General features: G+C 42.3%; 1 long non-coding RNA gene across 1 annotated transcript in view; it reads right to left on the bottom strand.

The window, feature by feature from the left end:
* The window catches only part of LOC126260854 (uncharacterized), a 201,587-nt gene extending 186,574 nt beyond the window's left edge, over positions 1-15,013 (bottom strand). Inside the window, exon 1 of the long non-coding RNA XR_007546651.1 lies at positions 14,952-15,013. This is a non-coding gene — a long non-coding RNA (uncharacterized LOC126260854). The remainder of the gene's footprint in view (positions 1-14,951) is intronic.
* Between the last annotated feature and the right edge of the window lie 881 nt (positions 15,014-15,894).

Genomic DNA, 15,894 nt, shown 5'->3' on the forward strand with positions numbered 1-15,894 from the left:
ACACAAAACAGGCCACAAAGCTGTTGCAGCAGCAACGAAAATCACCCCAAATTCAAAAGAACGTAAAATCTCCAAGACTGGCGGTGTTTTGCTGAAACTTAGTGCTCACTTCAGTGCGATATAATTTTAATAGTATTCACAATGAAACTCTGTCGCGAAATCTGGCAGAAAATTAAAAGAGAATCTGGACGTAGGTAAAATACATGAACGGCAAACACAATCAATACGCCATAATAGCAGTGTCGCTAAAGCAGAGTTATTAAACGCAGTTTTCCAAAATTCCTTCATCAAAGAAGACGAAGTAAACATTCCAGAATTTGAATCAAGAACAGCTGCCAACATGAGTAACTGAGAAGTAGATATACTCAGTACAGCAAAGAAACTTAAATCACTTAATGAAAGTAAGGCCTCCAATCCAGTCTGTACACCAGCTAGGTCCCTTTCAGCATATATTGATAGAACAGCCTCTTACTTAGCAATCATATACAACCTCTGGATCGACCAAATGTCCGTACCTAAACACTGTAAATCTGTGCAGGTCACACCAATACCGAACAAATGAAATAAGAATAATCCACTGAATTACAAATCCATATCGCTAATTTTCATTTCCAGTAGAATTTGGGTAAATGTACTGTGTTCAGACATGATGGATTACCTCGAAGAAAGCGACTTCTCGACAAATAGTCAACACCGATTGAGAAAATATTTCACTGTGAAACACAATTGGCTGGTTACTCAAACGACATAATGAGTGCTATCGTCAGAGGATGTCAGACTGATTGCATATTTTTAGACTTCCAGAAGGCTTCATACGTACGGGTATCGTCTCAGTTGTGCAGCTAGATTCGTTGTTTCCCGTTCATAGTGACTGACAGAAAATCATTGAGTAAAATAAAGGAGTTGATTCTGTCATTTACCGCCTCTTAAAGTCTTTAGATGATCAAAACCAATTGCAGAATGATTTAGAAAGATATTTGTGTGGTGCGAAACGCGGCGATAGACTCTCAAATGGTTCAAATGGCCTTAACCACTATGGGACTTAACATCTAAGCACATCAGTCCCCTAGAACTTAAAACTACTTTAACCTAACTAACCTAAGGACATCACACACATCCATGCCCGAGGCAGAATTCGAACCTTCGACCGCAGAAGCAGCAGCGCGGTTCTGGACTGAAGCGCCTAGAACCGCTCGGTCACAACGGCCGGCCGATAGACTCTACTTCATCCACATGAGTACGAAAAGGAATCTGCTAAATTTCAGTTACGCGATAAATCACACAAACCTAAACGCTGTTAATTCAACTAAATACTTAGGGATTCAAATTATGGTATTATAGGGTGTAAATTTTAAGTTGAGAAACCAGAATAACTCGAAAAATAAACTTCACACGAAAAAATGTGTACAATCCAAAGTTGATTATTTTCGAGGGAGACATCTGCTGGTGCTAAAATTAGACCGCCACCCCAGCCTCCTGGGGGTGCGGCGGGAGGCAACTTTAAAATTTCAAATGGGAACCACAATTTGTTATTGCAGAATCAGATTCTACATAAAAAAACTACCTACATTTTGTCTTAAACATTTGTTTTGATTCTTGGTAGTTGGCGCTGTAATTCAAGAAAATCCTTGTTCTCATTTTTTGGTGGAAAATGGTTACAGATAAATAAAAATAAATTATGAACTTTTTTACGTTTTTCCACCCGAAACAAAACGACTCAAATTAAGCAAGCACCCCAGTTATGAGACTTCTCGACAAACAAGAGAGATTTTTCCGGATCTAACAAAAAATTAGGTTCGTGAGTCAGTTACTTTTCTTAGTTAATGAGTCCACTCGTTAGTAAGTATGGTGTTTGGTTAATTAGTTAGCTAGTCAGATGATTTGATTGATAATTAAAAGTTGTGTGGCCTCATGACCACGAAACAGACAAAACTTATCCGGATCTGCGGAAAAAATTAATATTTGGGTCAACATTTGTAAAACTAATTCCTCTGTCTCAGACCCCACCCTATGGGGAGACAGGGAGAGTTTTAGTTTTAGCGAATCAAAATTTGCGAAGTAAATAACTATTTTTTTGTCTATCCGTAACCATTGTCCAGGCAAAAATGAGAACTTGGATTTTCTTGAATTACAGCGCCAACTATGAAGAATCAAAACAAATGTTTAATACAAAATGTACGTAGTTTTGTACGTAGAATCTGATTCTGCAATAATAAATGGGGGTTCCCATTTCAAATTTTAAAGTTGCCTCCCGCCCCACCCCCAGGGGGCTAGGGTGGCGGGCTAATTTTAGCACCAGCAGATGTCCCCCTCGAAAATAATCAACTTTGGATTCTACACACTTTTTCGTGTGAAGCTCGTTTTTCTAGTTATTCTGATTTGTCAACTTAAAATTTACACCCTGTATGTACCTTGTATGCCCATGTGACACTGCATGGAATCACAGTTACTTTGCAGATTTTTTGTTATTTGACTGATTTTAGCACTGATGACGACTGTTCTGTAGTTGAAATCGATAAAAAATAAAATTCTAATTGTTTGCGATGGATCGCTGTTCTTCCTTCCTGAAAATCCAACGGTCATTGCTTAACAGTACATCAAGGATTCGAACATAAATTGCGAATAACTCAAGTTGGAACGACGACGTGGATAATGTGGGGAAAGCGAACCGAAGATTGCGATTTATTGACAGAACACTTATAGGATACAACAATTCTACTGAAGAGACTGTCTATACTTCGCTAGTCCGTCCTCTTCTAGAGTACTGCTCTGCGACATAGGATCCGCACCGACAGCATTGACGGTGTATATCGAAAAAGTTCGAAGAAGGGAAGCTGATTCTTTTTATTATTGTGAAACAGGAGACAGAGTGTCACGGGTATGATAGGCGACTTGAATGGCAATCCTTAAAACAAAGGCTTTTACTGTTGCGGTAGGATCTTTTCAAGAAATTTCAATCAGCAACTTCTTGCTCCGAATTCGGGGACAAGGAGGGGGGTCCCACTCAGTTCTGACCTTAGCAGTCGTCGCGATGCCACCTGCTCTGTTTCTAGTTTGGCGCTCTGCCGTGACACAGCTGTGAGAACTGCGGGCGTAACTGCTGCTACCTAGGCAACCGTCCAACCAGACAAGACACACGCGAGGCCTTCCTCTCTGCCATCTGCCAACTACTCCCACCCTCCATCACCAGTTCCCCTCCCTCCGTACAAGCTCAGCGCGATGGGGGCCTCTTGAAGCACCGTTTGCCACGGTGTTCTGAAAGAGCAAGCCACCCATAAATGGAAGGAAATGTGCTACACCGTGAAGTACTAGGCCAATATTTATTAAACACTGTTGTCATGTTCAGCAGACAACGAGTATTAAATTATTACCTTTCATTCCATTGAAAACTAATATCCACTCCCAACATCAGCTTGTGATGTGACCCCAAGGATACAAACAAACTATCGCATTTCTTGTGACATCAGAACAAACAACCCACCAATGTCATCTGGAGCAATTTCTTGTCATGCCTTAAACACTTGCCATTTCAAATGGAACCATATGGTTCCAGAGACCTCTTGGATTCTCGTACTTCTATGAGAGACATTTCATAAATAATGCTCACAAATTTTTTTATAAGTATACTTTTTTTCATTATCTTTTCGCAGTCGTTCAATATATTCTCCCTGCTCCTCTATGACTGAACCCAACGTCTCGGTAGCTTTCTTATTCCACCCAGGACACAACTTCGGTTCATCTGACTTAGGTAACGGTGGAAGAAAACTCTTGTAGAGAAAGGTAACGACGCCCACGCATAGGTTTTTCCACATTCGGGAACAAATCCGGGCTGTAGGGAGGATGCGGCAAAACTTCCCACCCGTATTCGAGCAGTTTTGGGGCTACAACATTGCTGATATGCGGGTGAGCATTGTCGTGGGGAATGAGTGACCGAGCCTCGAGCAACTGAGATCAGGTTTTGTGCATTTTTATGCACATGTTTTGACTGAAGTTACGATAACACAATGCTCTGATACTTGTTCCACATGGGATTCTGTCATGATAATAATGAATAGTAATGAGCGTATGGCATTGGTGGCCGGGAGACCCCTCGCGGGGCGGTTCGGCCGCCGCTCCCAAAGTTCTTTAACGCCACTACGGTGACTTGCGAGTGAATGAGGATGAAATACACACTACACCCAGTCATCCTGAGGCAGAGAAAATCCCTGACCCGGCGGGAATCGAACCCGGACCCCGTGCGCGGGAAGTGAGAACGCTACCGCCAGACCACGAGTCGCGGACACTGTCATGATAATTCTTCGGTGATCATAAGCAACAATGACTGAACGCGTCGAAAACTTTTTGAACGTGGAGAATTTGAAGCACTCCACTCATTAGACCGTGATTTCAGTTGCGGTTCTAAGTCACTAATCTACGTTTCATCAATAGCGACAACTCGAGACAAGAATCCTTGACCTTTACAGTCAGATCGTTATTTGAGGACGGTTACAATGTCCAGACATTTCTGCTTCTCTTCAGCAGTTAAACGGTGTGAGAAATTTTCCTCTTCTTCACATCATTTCCTAGAATGCGGAATACTGAGATGGAGGAATTCCCATGGCTCGAGAGAGTTTCTTAAGAGTCGCACTGCGTTCTTCTCCTGCTACAGATTTCGCACTTCATTCATCTCTTGACGTTTCTGGCCTTCCGGGGCTTGGATTATCGTCTTTGCTCGTACGACATCACGAAAACGATTAACCCAACGTGAAATTGTACTACGGTCCACTGAAAATTCACCCCAAACTTCACTTAACGCACTGTGGATTCCTGTTGGCATTTTGCCGCGAAAATTTTCGATCTTGAAGTACACCTTTGGTTTTCAACAGTCACAGTACGCGAAACCCCTGCAGGGTCCATTTCTACCTTTCACCAATTTTATGTTAGGCCGGTATTACACTATCAAATTTCTTTGTCAAACATTTGATTAAAGATGTGAGCAAATATTCGCCAAATATATTAGACAAAAATCTTTGACGTGGCGCTAAAAAGGGGTATTACACCGTCATCAGATTTTTCGTCAAAGTTCAAGATGGCTGGCAACAACAACTTGTTATTAATCGCAGTAGTTGCATGTACCACAGTTGCACTGTGTGCACTTGCGGATGAGAAGTGGGGGAAAAAAAGGAAACGTACCTGGGTGAAGCCGTGGGTTTTACGACGACGCGATAAAAGTATTCAACAAAACTTTTTGCGTGAGCTTGTAGTTGAGGCCGTCAAGTCGTACATCAGTTATTTAAGAATGGATGAGCATACATTTCGGTATGTGCTTAGTGAAGTATGTGCTTAAGAACTGTTATATCTGCAGAAGACAGGCCCACTGTAACGCTCCGATTCCTTGCTACAGGAAAGAGCTAGGTTAGGTTAGGCTAGGTCTCCAATCTTCTTAATCTATTTTTGTATTTAGGGTGCCTAACGGTGTAAAGCGCCTCATCAGCTTCACACATCTCTATTTATTTTGTAATTGTCGGTACACACCAATTGTATTTACCGGCAATATTTATAAAAACACTACAGATGACAGAACGCTGCAGCGATGCTAGCGCTCCACGTGGTAACATGTCACATTGCATTGAACAGAAGACAAGCGACTTCTTTGATCAAATCTACAGCGAGGCCCTAGATTTGATCAAATTTATTTGACGACAGGCGAGATTTGACAAAGTTTCCTATTACACCATCAAATTTCTTTGACAAAGATATTTGACAAAGAAATTTAATAGTGTAATACCGGCCTTAGAGTACACAGCGAAAAAACAGAATCACGTGCTTCTTCCTCAAGTTTCCAAATTCATCTGATATAATTTTCATTGCTGTTGCATCAAACAGTCCACAGTAATATCAATCTGTGCATTATTTATGAAATGTCTCTTGTATTTGTATCATGTATATATGCAGACTGAATCAATTTTTTGACGGGGGGGGGGGGGGGGGGGTGTCAAGAGGGCTCACGTGCAAATGGGAATTTGGATTGAGGAGGGTGGCGTGCTAGGGTAGCCAGTGCTGTAGTGCAAAGCCACTGTGCCAGGGTGGCGTAGTGGTTAGTGCATCTGCCTCTTGAGCGGAAGACCAGGCTCAAATCCCGGTCTTGGAACGAATTTTCATACGTCACTTCAGTCTGGGTACAAATATGCCACGTCAGTTCACGAAATTTGTTGGCTGGAGGGCAGTGTGAAAGGATACGTTTTATCATAACCTAAATAAGCTATACAGGAGACAAATCAGAGGACCCGACAGCCGAGTCAAGCACCTGTACGTGCCTCAACGAGTTTGTGGTGGAAATTGTAGTATGGGGTCTCCATTATGCTGCTGGAATAAGTCACTTGTAACAGTGGTAGAGAAGGGTTGTACCAGTCTTCGCACACCCTGTTGAACGTTGGACTCCCTTCAATAATTACCACATCAGATATGTTGTCATATCCACATGATTAAAGACGTGCAGGTCTCAAGAATCGCTGCTTCTTGTGACCTTTCAGATCGTCTACGGATACCTTTGCGTCGACCACATCGACACAGACAGAAGCGAGACTCGTTGCCAGTCTATCTCCCAGTTGATCTGACACTACACTGTGCAAGTCTTTATTTTCTCTGGTAGTGTGGCAGCGATAAGCGACTCACGGTAACTCGATATTCCAACTCGAATTATAGTAATAATTTATTCACGGTGGGGCAGTTGATGGCAACACTCTTTCATATATGTCTGTTTTCCACCTGTTTCGCCCATTTGTTTCGGAGAGCGAGTGAAACACTCCCGCGATCTCCTCGCTTTGCAGCCCTCTGGGAAGGATCCTCGCCTTCCGTGAGGTTATGGCACAGCAGTCGACATACCGCTTTGGTTATCAGAATATTCTTACCAGGTGACCCTACCCATAAACAGATCGATCATCAAAGGATCACGAGAATTTAGTTGCAGGTGTTGAGCAATGGATAAGTTGATTAATTGAATTAATTAAGCAGGTGTGGACTAACTTACATGGTACATGTGCAATGTAACTCACAAAGATGATAAAAATTTACAGTTAGTCAAATTACTAAATGAAACACCTGGTAACTAGAAACTATTGTCTATTACAAATCCCTGTGTACTTCAGATTATACAAAAAAAAATGCACAAATGACAAAGAATAGTTATGTTCATGAATGATCCGGCAGGAATAAGTTAGAATCAGCACAACATTCCAGGAAACAACTAAGTTCGCGGAAGCCGTACAGTGATTATCAATTATTAATCAAGAAGTAAGGAAAGAAAACAGAAAGGGTCAGTTACTCACTTACTACCTCGATTGACCACATGTTGAATCTGCAGTTGCTATTAAGCGTACTTCAAACATAAAAGTGAAAGTCCTAACATTAGCTGAAGTCTTTACGGTCCTTCTACAACTTAGTTTGTGAACGCTGTTGTTGCCCGCCGCACTTGGAGTTAGCAGTGACAGTGAGTCAGTGCTGTGGAAGCATTTTTCCTACATCGACAGCTGCCCTCTCTCAGGACCTGGAATTGAGGTCTGCCTCTCACGTCCTTCACTACAGAGCACTTCCAGCAAGAAGTGAATTTTTCCTTTTCCTTTGTGAGTGTGAGCCTTGTGCATGATTTCCGTCAACAATCACTGTGGTTCTTCTGAGTGCTGACCAATCAGATACGATCTAAGAAGACAGTAGTCTACCTTCCATGCTCAGTTTTTATATAGCAAACAGTGGAGATTTTGAGTGCTGGACTCAGCAACAGACAGCTTCTGACTCCCAATATCTGTCCCATTTCGTATTTCAGCCAAGTTGGTCCCCTCGACATATACAGAGGTGAGCACCGTTCTCCCACTCCAGACTTTATTTGTATTAGCTAACGGTAGTTGCTCTTACTGTTTGTTAGCAGGAGTCTACAACCTGAAGTAGTTTCATGTCAGCCTGACAACTGCTGGTGCCACGCTCCCCAGCACCGAGGTGCAGGATGGCCTGTCTGCATTGAACCTCACAGATCTTATCTCTGATCCATCTCTTACTCGGCGTTTCCCAGAATGAGACTGCTGCTGCATTCATTTCTTCATGATTTTGCACGTCCAATCGCAATTGTCTTATGGGAAAAATTACCCAATAGTCTCCCACCGCGTAGGATGCAAACTACTTATACCTTGCCATCTGAGAAAGTGTAGATGGCAACTGTCCTGCTCACATACGATACACTGACGACTTGCGGCCCTCCGCAGTCGCAGGACGTGTCTTTTGAAAAGCATCCGTGTCCTCCACAGGACTAATGGCCCGATGCTGGCCCTCTCATATTGACCCTGGTAGGCTTCACTCCACATACTTTCAAAAAGACTCAACTACTCATATACGTAATCCTCCATAAAAAGAAATTAACGTGGAGTTTTATTAGTTACATATGGTAGTCAATGGCAGTAACTATCTCAATATTCTTATTTTCATTTCTTAATGGAAATTAATTTTGATTACATGGGTTTATCACTTTAATGGAGTTCGATTATAATATTTGGAAGTTTTGATAAAAGAAGGTGGCGCATCAGCACCCCTTCTGCCTCACTGTTGCCTTGAGTCGATGTCCTTACCAGTCGTTCTACAGCTGTTGCCCAGTAGCTGGCTGTCTGTTCAGTCTGTCGGTATGATGCCTCCATGTCCCTCATACTAATAATTCGACCTTCCTCAAATTGCAAAAGATGGAGATAAGCAGAATGTTTACGGTACGCCCTATTGGTGTACAGTGCTCTTTATCTGAAAATATCCAATAACGCTTGGAAACACTCAGTAACCATAATGAACTCGCATCATTCTTCATTGTAAGGAGTAACAGTTTCTTAATAAGCCTATCCAGTTAAGGTTTCTATGGTGTAACTTTTCATTTTGCGTTAGTGTATTTTCTCGTAACACTAGAGAAAAAAAGTCTCGCAGCATCAGCCCTACTGCATTTATGAACAGAGTGGTATTTTTCTCATTATCGTCAGAAGAAAAACAACACAAAACAGAAAAAATTGGAAATATTGATGTTATCAGTGCGGAACAGAAATCTTATTTCTTCAGAACACATTTTATTGTATCTACATATTAGCATTTCGTGGCTCATGTTTCATCGGTCGTAACATTATTCTTTTTAATTAAATTTTTCCTTGTGTCATATACGTATCTGAGACAAAACAGTTGATTGTGTTGCTTCCCTGTATCCATTAGCTATGTGTAAATGAAGTTGTTTCCTTAAATTTTGGCTGTACAATGTCTAATTCAGTGTATATATGCGTCAAATTTTTCGATTTTTAACAAATTATTCCTACTTTACTTGAAGTGTTAGGTGAATTGTGCATTTAAATTTTGGTTTTACAGCTTTGGCGACACCAACAGTAAGTTACTGTCTCACTGTTATCCACGTATCGAACAGGCATTAAGACAGCCATTCGCAACAGATCACGACGGTAACGTGTGCAGAAATAGTGCAATCTTAAACTGTTTTAATTTTGTCAACAGGCACTGATGAGTCGAAAGATGGTGATCACAGCCGACCGCACGTTTAAATGATTCCCGATGGCACTGCGGTAAGGAAAAATAGTTAACGGAGTACACGCTGATGAGTAATCAATCTAGCGACGATATGGGCTGTAAATGAGGAAACCCAAAGACATAAGATTGTTTCGTACAGAGCACATTGTTAGGCTCCGGAAAGTGGGAATATCGTCTAGGAAATGGCGAACCTGGTCAGCTGTTCTTGTGCTACTGTCGTGAGTACGCTTGGAATGTGGTTGAAGGACCGTGAAATCACGAGTAGGTGACAGGGCGTCAGACTTTCATGCTTCATAATACAGGGTGATTCAAAAAGAATACCACAACTTTAAAAATGTGTATTTAATGAAAGAAACATAATATAACCTTCTGTTATACATCATTACAAAGAGTATTTAAAAAGGTTTTTTTCACTCAAAAACAAGTTCAGAGATGTTCAATATGGCCCCCTCCAGACACTCGAGCAATATCAACCCGATACTCCAACTCGTTCCACACTCTCTGTAGCATATCAGGCGTAACAGTTTGGATAGCTGCTGTTATTTCTCGTTTCAAATCATCAATGGTGGCTGGGAGAGGTGGCCGAAACACCATATCCTTAACATACCCCCATAAGAAAAAATCGCAGGGGGTAAGATCAGGGCTTCTTGGAGGCCAGTGATGAAGTGCTCTGTCACGGGCTGCCTGGCGGCCGATCCATCGCCTCGGGTAGTTGACGTTCAGGTAGTTACGGACAGATAAGTGCCAATGTGGTGGCGCTCCATCCTGCTGAAATATGAATTATTGTGCTTCTTGTTCGAGCTGAGGGAACAGCCAATTCTCTAACATCTCCAGATAGTGTAGTCCAGTTACAGTAGCACCTTCGAAGAAAAAGGGACCAAAAACTTTATTGGCTGAAATGGCACAGAAAACGTTCACCTTAGGCGAGTCACGTTCATACTGAGTTGTTTCCCGCGGATTCTCAGTGCCCCATATACAAACATTGTGACGGTTGACTTTCCCGTTAGTGTGGAAAGTTGCTTCATCACTAAACACAATCTTTGAAACGAAAGATTCATCTGTTTCCATTTGAGCAAGGATAAAATCACAGAAATCGATTCTTTTAATCTTATCAGCTGCAGACAGTGCTTGAACCAATTTCAGACGATAAGGTTTCATAACTAACCTTTTTCGTAGGACTCTCCATACAGTTGATTGTGGAATTTGCAGCTCTCTGCTAGCTCTCTGAGTCGATTTTCCTGGGCTGCGAACAAATGCTTGCTGGATGCGTGCTACATTTTCATCACTCGTTCTCGGCCGTCCAGAACTTTGCCCTTTGCACAAACACCCATTCTCTGTAAACTGTTTATACCAACGTTTAATACACCACCTATCAGGAGGTTTAACACCATACTTCGTTCGAAATGCACGCTGAACAACTGTCGTCGATTCACTTCTGCCGTACTCAATAACACAAAAAGCTTTCTGTTGAGCGGTCGCCATCTTAGCATCAACTGACGCTGACGCCTAGTCAACAGCGCCTCAAGCGAACAAATGTACAACTAAATGAAACTTTATAGCTCCCTTAATTCGCCGACAGATAGTGCTTAGCTCTGCCTTTTGTCGTTGCAGAGTTTTAAATTCCTAAAGTTGTGGTATTCTTTTTGAATCACCCTGTACAATGACGAGTAAGAAGGCTCGCCCGCTCTGTAACACAGGATACCGCCGCTCTGTCGCAAATGTGATGATAGACAACAATACTGGTGCAAGCGCAGGTGTTTCGGAGCACACCGTTGTGCACACTGATTAATCTGGTGTTCCGCTGCAGACGATTCCTACGTGTTCTCATGGCCAGTTACCAATGCAGCGGGCAGGGGAAAATCGAGATTGGACCATAAATTAATAGAAAGGTGTCGCCTTGTGGAATGAATCACAGTTTTTGTCCCACAAAGTCGATGATTATTGCAGTATACCCAGTGATCTACACGTATGGCTGTTCAAAACATGCATCGCACCACGTTCGCAGGCTTCTATGGACCTGAGTAATCTTAGGCATCGTGACAGCTGTGGATTATGTGTACATGACTGTGGACCGCCTGCGTCCCTTCATGAGTAAACAAGGCCTAAATTGTGTTTTATAGATTTAAGGAACATGTTAGTGAATTCAAATTGATGTCTGGTCACCAAATCAGCGTGATCTGAGACAGCTAAAAGGCATCTGGGATACTATTGGGTGTAAGATCCTCACCTACAAACCACTAAATTCACAGGAATCATGTGCCCTGTGCGTAGACATCTTCCGCCTCTTAACTCCCTACACCTACCAAGAACTTGCCGAATACATCCCAGGCAGAATCGCTGCTGTATTGCGTTCCAAAGATGGACCAGTACATGATGAAGCCGGCTGTCTTAATGTTATGTTTCACCATTTTACCATCTATGATTATTATTGTGGAAATTCGTAACATATTTTTAGTTTGTTCCTCATTGCATTCTGTCAAACCTGGACTACCGTTTCAATAATATTGCAGTTTTCCTTACATGATCACTTTAAAATCACATTTACGTTGTAATTATATTTATTTCAGTAATATTCTGTTATTTCTGCAGCTATCACGCAACTCGTAACACCATAGTTTATGTTCATATTTTCCGTTAATTCCTTTCAGACGCCGAAATATTGAATTAGAAAACGAAATTGTCTATTCAGCGGAAAGCCCGAATACGTACCACCAATCGACAATGCCAATTCACTCTATTTCACCCACTAATTGGTTGTCTTCTGAACGCTTCAGCACCAGTAGCTCTTCTTATTAACACTGAATTATTTCTTTCTTAGTCACCGCCATATTTAGAATGCAGAATGACCTTGAAAAAAAAAACAAAAGATAACAGTCTCTTGTCAGTAATGTACAGAGACTCGCTAAAAGCTGACGGAAATGTACGAAAGAGGATACCGGCGTAGTCTAGTAGCTGCGAATGGTTCGCAAGAATAATCTTTCGACAACGACTTTAGCTTCCGAAATGAAAACAGTAAATAATTAAATCAAACAAAAATATGCGGAATCAAACTTCGAGTGTCTGCAGAACATAGGCATTTCGCAACATCGTTTTTTGCATAAAACTTTTAATGGTTTTACAAGTATATTTCATCGGACTGAACAAGAAAATCTGATAACTTACTACTCTACTACCGATATTTTTTTCCCTAATTAAGTTATGCGTGTTTGCGTGAATTTTACCCCTAAACTTATGGAAAGAGTCTCCTGCCAGAACAGTCTGCTGAACTGGCAATACAAAAAATAGAAATGTACGAAAGGCTGTTCTGGATTCCGTGGACGGTGTAGAGAACTGCTTCTAAAGTGCGGCCAAGGGCATTACGTGTAACACAGTACCTAAATCGTCAAGTCGGATCAGACATCATCAAATGATCACTATACGGTCACATTATTTTCACATTAAGGAGTCACATAAAGACAGCCGCCCGTTAAAGTATTAAGTATTTTGTTATTTTGCAATCGTTAAAGAGGGAACTTGTGTTTGTGCTAACGCCTATGACATAACGTAGTGGCGAAACACGTAATTTAATTTGCTAGTGAACTATCTGCCCTGGAGTAAAATATTATTCCACTCTCTTGAGAACGCACTTCACAACAACCACTCTTAAACAAAAACAATTAAACGCATCTCGTAAATAAAACAGTGGTTGGAGACGCTTGTAATTATTGGGTAATAAGTAATGGTTGAAAAATACTGTTATGTGTCATTTACAGAAGAACATAAAAACTGGTAGTATCCGATCTCAGGGAAGATCAGTTTGAGGAACACATGAAGGCATACTGGTCGTGCGACGTATCATAGAAGATAGACTGAAGAAAGCCAACCCTGCGTTAATAGCATTTGTAGATTTAGAGAAACTTTTGACAGTGTTGACTGAAATACACTCTTTAAATTTCTGAAGGTAACAGGGTAAAATACAGGGAGAAAAGAGTTATCTACCGCTTGTACAGGGAACAAATTGCACTTACTAGGGTCGAAAAGCATTAGGGGGAAACAGTGGTTGAGAAGTGAATAAGGGAGGGCCATAACCTCTTCTGTACGTTGAATAGCAATATAGGAAAGCAAGTAGAAATTTTGAAAGGGAATTAAGGTTCATCAAGAAGTAATAATAATTCATTGATTCCGAATGATATTGTAGTTCTGTCAGAGGCAGCAATGGACTTGCGAAAGCCGCTGAAAGGAAAATGCATTGTCTTGAAATGAGGTTATGTGATGGACATCGACAAAAGTAACATAAGGGTAATGTAAATCTGCAGGCTTTCGTGGCCGTTGTCATTAAAGCCTATGACTATGATCCACCAGTGGTATCCATATGAATTTTAACCAATACTATCAGTTCTCCAGCACGAACGCCAGGAAACTCCCCCTTTATAAGTGGACGCGACACTCGTCTCTGACAGTGTTCTAGCAGTAGTGGACAGCAAAAGATCCTGAGGAAGATCCAAGCAGAGGGATCGAAACGTTGAACGTTTTAGAAGAAACATGACGCGGCCTAATAACCCAGAAGATTTTAACTTCAATAATGGTAATGGTCTGTAGTCGAATTAAACCAGGCGACGCTGACAGTATAGATTAGGAAATAAACATTAAAAGTGGTAAATGATTTTTGCTATTTGGGTAGCAAAGTAACTGAAGACGGCTGAAGTAGAGAAGATATAAAATACAAACTGGCAATAAGTAGAAACGCGTGACTGAAGAAGAGAAATTTGTTATGGAATGTAGATTTAAGTGTTAGGAACTCTTTTCTGAAGAAGGTGTTAGTATGGAGTGAAGCCTTGCACCGAAGTCAAATGTAGAATATAAAAATTCAAAAAAGAAGAAAACTGAAGCTTTTAAAACATGTGCTACAGAAGAATGGTGAAAATTAGATGGTAGGTCAAGTAAATAACGAGTGTAGGGAATAATGGGAAAAAGGAATTTATGGCATAGTTATTACAAGAACGGATCTGTTGATGAGACATTCTGAAGTATCGTGGTATCATCAGTTTGGTTAAGTGTGTGTGTGTGGGGGGGGGGGGGGTTGGGAGTGAGGCTAAAAACTTTAGAGCGAGACGAAGGCTTGAATGTAGTAAGTAGGTTCAAATGGACGTAGTTGCAGTAGTTACGTAGAGATGAAGAGGCTTGCCTGGGTAGACTAGACTGGAGAGCTGCAACAAACCGGTCCCATACTGAAAAACACAACAAGGAGGTCACGATCACGTTGCCCTACATGTATTTGGTTTGCACACTTCGAAAGTCGTAGTCCGCTGTTGGCGCAGGTTGAGTTCGCGAATGTGAGGCAGGGTGCCTACGCTGCGACAGTTAAGGGGCGCAGCCAGCAGCCCTGCTGACACTGCAGCAGGTAAGGCGGCGGCGGCGGCGGCGGCGGCGCTCTCTACCTTGGAAGTCGTCTTCGTACATGGCTGCGGGCGGCGGCGTCGCGGCAGCGCGCGCGGACGGCGGCCACTCACTGGCGGCGCCCTGGCGCTGCCTGGACCGCGGCCAGAGGCGCCGCCCACGGCTCCCCAGCCTTCCTGTTTGCGACACTGTGCGGCCTGCGGGATATCCGTACATTTCACCTGTGTCATCGCGTTTGGTGATCCACTCGTGAAATACATGCACGGAAACGGTAAGGTCGCGGGATCTAAACCCAGTCGGATCATGGAATATGTCTTTGGGGTAATAAACGACCAAGCGCTCGAGCTAGCTGCACCAGCAAGAGCTCCACCGGCAATCGTGTAAACACGAAACTTAATATAGGTGCCAAAGTCTATGTCAAAAAATATATTACCAGCCCAAATTTCTCCCTCCATGTACAAGGAGAGTTCAATAAGTAATGCAACGCATTTTTTTCTCGGTAAATTTCGGTTTAAAAGCGCGGAATTTGTTGTGGAACGTGTACGAACACTCACGCTTTAGCCCCTATAGTTTCATGAAGTTCCCATACGTGCCGAAGCCGTACGCAATCTTCATAATGGCGTCTGTAATATAGGTGCATTCCAAGTAGGGAGCTACCACTGAGTTTGTTTTGGCGCAAAAGCGAAGCATCAAAAATATTCATAGGCGCTTGGAGAATGTCTACGGAGACCTGCGGTGAACAAAAGCACGCTGAGTCGTTGGGCGAGGCGTCTGTCACCATCGAAATAAGACAGCCCAAACCTGTCCGATCTATTTGACGGCCGGTTTCACATTGTTGTGAGTCCTGCAGTGTTGGAATGTGCGAAAACTCTCATTCAAGGTGATCGACGGATCACAACCAAACGCCTCGCTGCACAACTGGACCTCTCTGTCGGTAGTGCTGACACACTTTGGGTACTGAAAGGTGTGTGTCCACTGGGTTCT

Source organism: Schistocerca nitens, chromosome 5 (genome assembly GCF_023898315.1).
Source record: "Schistocerca nitens isolate TAMUIC-IGC-003100 chromosome 5, iqSchNite1.1, whole genome shotgun sequence".
NCBI classification, from domain to species: Eukaryota; Metazoa; Arthropoda; class Insecta; order Orthoptera; family Acrididae; genus Schistocerca; species Schistocerca nitens.